Source organism: Melanerpes formicivorus, unplaced genomic scaffold (genome assembly GCF_026170545.1).
Source record: "Melanerpes formicivorus ecotype bairdi unplaced genomic scaffold, bMelFor1.0.p_v2 SCAF_119, whole genome shotgun sequence".
NCBI lineage: Eukaryota > Metazoa > Chordata > Aves > Piciformes > Picidae > Melanerpes > Melanerpes formicivorus.
This window is the reverse complement of record NW_027142471.1, coordinates 1,460,159-1,464,569: the sequence shown is the minus strand read 5'-3', so window position 1 is coordinate 1,464,569 and position 4,411 is coordinate 1,460,159. Positions and strand designations below refer to the sequence as shown.

At 62.5% G+C, this 4,411-nt stretch overlaps 1 long non-coding RNA gene across 1 annotated transcript; it reads left to right on the top strand.

Annotated features, from left to right (window-relative positions):
* The first annotated feature begins 1,204 nt into the window (after positions 1-1,204).
* LOC137456229 (uncharacterized) lies at positions 1,205-4,148 on the top strand. The gene is made up of 3 exons (XR_010990998.1): positions 1,205-1,328; positions 1,437-1,613; positions 4,002-4,148. It is a non-coding gene; the product is annotated as an uncharacterized lncRNA (long non-coding RNA).
* The last annotated feature ends 263 nt before the right edge of the window (positions 4,149-4,411 follow it).

Genomic DNA, 4,411 nt, shown 5'->3' with positions numbered 1-4,411 from the left:
CTGGTCCCAGCAGAGCACACTTGAGCCAAGGAGCAGGTTGGGAGAGTCTCAGTCAGGGAACTCGGCTGCTGGTGGGACTGCAGGCTCCTGCCCTCTGCTCCCTCATGCTGAGGAGTGGGAGCAGCAGGCTCCAGCCCAGGCAGAAGATGCTGTGCAGAACAGATCCTTGCTGTGTTTTCCCAGTGGGATGGCTCTGGACAGGACCTTCCTGTGGCTCTCCCAGGCCCCTGGGGCTCTGGGGCCAGAGCTGGGTGCAGAGCGGTGAAGATTTCCTGGGGGGGGCAAACCTTCTGAGCAGGTCCTGAAGCAGTTGCAGGGCTGGGCTGTAGGCCAGGCTCAGCAGTTGCACTGAGAGCAGTGGAGCTGCAGTGGACTTGTGTGCAGTGGCCCAGGAGCTGTGGGCAGTGCCCACTGGCAGCCAGCTGTGCTTGAAGGTGCCCCTGGGAGCTGAGAGAACCTGGGCCCTGCCTTCCCTGGGAGCGGCCAGAGCCTGCTCACCAGCTGCTCAGGGCTTGGCTCTCAGCAGCTTGGGCTGAGTTTTCCCACTTGATTTGCATCTGCCATGCCATGGCAATGTGGCCAGGCTGTGGTTTGAGGAGTCCCCTCCCTCCCCCCTGCAGAGCTGAGCTGCCTGAGTACGTCCTGGACTTCGGCTGCGTGGCTCTGGGTGGCATCCACAGGCGCAGCGTGGAGGTCACCAACCCGGGGCACTTCCCTGTGGCCTTCCAAGTCTGTGGGCAGGTCCTGGCTGGCACAGGTAAGCAGTGCTGGGGACACCTCCTGGGGCCTTGCAAGAGCTGCCTGTGACAGCTCAGCCTGAGCCACTGCCATGGGGAGAACAGACTAGAAGAGAATGAACCAGGATGGAAGAGACCTTTGAGGTCACTGAGTCCAACCTCTCCCCCAGCACCATCTGATCAACTCAGCCATGGCACCAAGGGCCTCATCCAGGCTCTTCCTAAACACCTCCAGGGGTGGGGACTCCACCACCTCCCTGGGCAGCACATCCCAGGGCCAATCTCTCTTGCTGGGAAGAATTTCTTCCTCACCTCCAGCCTGAACCTCCCCTGGCACAGCTGCTCTGGAGAGGCAAAGGATCCTTCCCAGAGCTGCCAGCCAGGACACTCCGGTGGCCTTAAGGTGCTTGTGCCCCATCCCATGTCCCCTGTGCCTCAGCTGCTTCATTCCCCTCTCTTGAAGGCTTCAGTGTGGACCTGGAGCATGTGGAGCAGCTGCCCTGCTCCCAGAGCAGGAGCTTCACCGTGTGCCTGGAGCCCCAGAGTGCCAGGCTGCCGCTGGGCCAGGCGGCCCTGCTGCTGCCCATCCAGGTGCCCTGTGCCTCCTCCCCTCCCTCTGCCCTCACCCCCTGCGGGGGCAGGCTGGGGCCAGCAGCAGCTCTCAGCTGGCTCTCACCTGGCTGCTCTGTGCCTCACTAGGTGACAGGAGGCCCCACAGTTCATGTCCTGCTGCGTGCCAAGGTGGCTGTGCCATCCCTCAGCCTCTCCAGGCTGGAGTTCTCTGCTGTGCAGTGCCAGGAGGAGACCCCCCAGCTCTACAATCATCTGCCAGTGGCCTCTCAGCAGTTCCTCAGCAGGGAGGAGCCTGCTCAGAAGGTAAAGCACAGACACTGTGGCACTTGGATCCTCTTGGCTGCCCTTCCTGCTTCTCTCTTGCCTTCTCTGCTCCTCTGGCTGCTTGAGCACTTGGGCTCCAGGAGGAGGCTTTGGAGGGTGCCCTGGTTGCAGGTGCTGGAGCCCAGCCTGCGTGCAGGAGGGGAGCCCATGGCCAGCACCCCAGGGAGGCTCTCAGCCAGAGCTGTGCTCAGCCAGAGCTGTGCTCAGCCAGAGCTGTGCTCAGCCAGCGCAGCGTCAGCCCTGCGGCGCCGCTCGGCTGCGGGGCCATGGCCAGCGGCCCCGGGAGAGCCTGCAGCTCCCTGCTGCAGCACACAGGCCTCCTGCCCTTCCACTTCCTCCTCTGCAGAGCAGAGCAGGGGGCAGCTGAGCCCCCAAGGAAAGGGTGAGCCCTGCAGCAGCCTTCCTGCTGGAGGGGGCCCCACAGCAGGGCTGGGGTGCGGCAGGCAGGCAGGGGACACGCAGCCAGGTGGGACACAGGCAGGGGACACACACAGGCAGGACACACAGACAGGCTGCCCTGTGCCTCCTGGGCTCAGGTTTGGGCTCCCTGTGACTCCTTCTGGCTCTCCACACCTGCCTGGAGCACCTCTCCTGTGAGGACAGACTGAAGGAGCTGGGGCTGTTCAGGCTGCAGAAGAGAAGGCTCCGAGGTGACCTCATTGTGGCCTTCCAGGATCTGCAGGGGGCTACAGGAGGGCTGGGGAGGGACTGCTCAGGCTCTCAGGCAGTGCTAGGACTAGGGGGAATGGAATGAAGCTGGAGGTGGGGAGGTTCAGGCTGGAGGGGAGGAGGAAGTTCTTCCCCATGAGAGTGGTGAAGCCCTGCAATGGGTTGTGCAGGGAGGTGGTTGAGGCCCCAGCCCTGGAGGTGTTTAAGGCCAGGCTGGCTGAGGCTGTGGCCAGGCTGATCTAGTGTGGGGTGTCCCTGCCCATGGCAGGGGGGTTGGGGCTGGCTGATCCTTGTGGTCCCTTCCAGCCCTGACTGATACTACTCAGATACTATGCTACACCTCCCTGCAGGGGGCTTGGAGCCAGGTGGGGCTTGGTCATTTCTCCCAAGCAAGAGGAGAAGAGGAAAAGCCTCAGGTTGTGCCAGGGGAGGGTTAGGTTGGACGTGGGGGAAAATTTCTTCCCCTTGAAGGTTGTCAAGGCCTGGCCCAGGCTGCCCAGGCCAGGGTGGAGTCCCTGTCCCTGGAGGGCTTTCAAAGCTGCTGCTGAGGGCCATGGAAGAGTGGTGCCCTGGTAGTGCTGGGTTCAGGCTTGGACTGGATGACCTTTAAGGTCTCTTGCAGCCAAACAAGTCCATGTTCTGTGAGCCCTGGGCTCTTGTCTGCCTGTGCCACTGGCTTGTGAGCAGGGTGTAGAAAGAGGCCACAGGATCCTCCTGGGGCTCCTGATGCAGCTGGGGCTGGAGCCCACCTGTCCATCAGCTACAGCCACAGGTGCTGCAGGGGGCTGTGAAGAGCAGGAGGACTTTCCTCCACGGGGAGGAAGCTTTGGCTTTGCAGAAGGGCAGGAGGAGCTCAGCCTGAGGGATGTCCTCTGCTCTTCCCTCTGGTGCACACCAAAGGAAGTCCTCCCAGGCCCACCAGTGGCAGAGCTTGCTCAGAAGCTCTGCTGCAGCCAGGCTGAGCTCCAGGCAGGTGAATGGCTCCTGCTGCCCAGCACAGGCTCCTCCACACTGTGCCCAGGCTGGGGGCTTGTCCCCATGGCATGGGACACGCTCTGCATGGGGGGCCTGCACCTCTGCTTGGAGCCCAGCTCCACCTGTACAGCCCAACTCCTTCCTCTAAGCCCCTCAGGATAGGCCTGCACCTCTTCTTAGCTTCTTTGTCCCAGCCTGGGTCGTGCCCTGAGCCAGGGAGTCATCCCTGCCTGCCCTAGGCCCAGCTGCAGGCCAAGGCCCAGGCTCCTCCTTGCTGGGATGCTCAGGGGGAGGCTGTTGGCCATCAGCCTCTGCAGCCCAGCAGGGTGGGGGCTGCCCCAGCCCAGATGTCTCTCTGGGAAGTCCTTTCTCCTGAGACAGGAAGGAAAAGGAGTTTCCAGAGCTGTTCATCCTTGGGGCTCTCCAGCCACAGCCTCCAGGAGGGGAACTGGGGGCTGCTGGCTTTCCAGGGGCCAGGAAAAGCAAGGTCAGGCCCTGGGAGCCAGGGGCAGTCCCCAGCTGTGTGCTTGCAGTGCTGCTGCTGATGGCTTTGGCCAGCAGGTGACACACAGCCTCCAGCAGAAGGCTCTCCTGCTGCCACCTCCATGGGATGAGCCCTGGGGATGTCCTTCCCAGCCCCTCTGGGTGGCTGCTGCTGGAGGCTCCCTGCTCAGCCTGCTGCTCAGGGCCCTGCTCAGTGACTCTTCCCTCTTCTCCTTGCAGCTGCTGGAGCCAGGGCCAGAGGCAGCTCACAGTGTCCTGGAGAGAAGTTGTCATCAGCTCTGAGTTCCTCCTGCTCTCAAAAATTCCCTGCGATTGAAAACCTCCTCTCCCATCCCCACCCTCCCCTCCCATTTGCTGCTCTTCTCCCCCCTCCCCCTATTTGTCTTGTTCAGTGAAGGTTTGGTTCTTTGCCTCTCCCCTCCCCCATTTCCTCCCCCATCCCCCCCTTTTCTCCCCCCCATTCCCTCCCTATTCCTCCCCCACATCCCCCCCATTTCCCCCCCCATCCCCCCCCCTTTTCTCCCCCTTTTTCCCCCCACTTTCTCCCCCCTCTTCCCCCCCCTTTTCCCCCAGCTCATGTTGTTCAGTAAAGGTTTGGTTCTTTGGCTCTTCAGAGCTGCTCTGGCTGC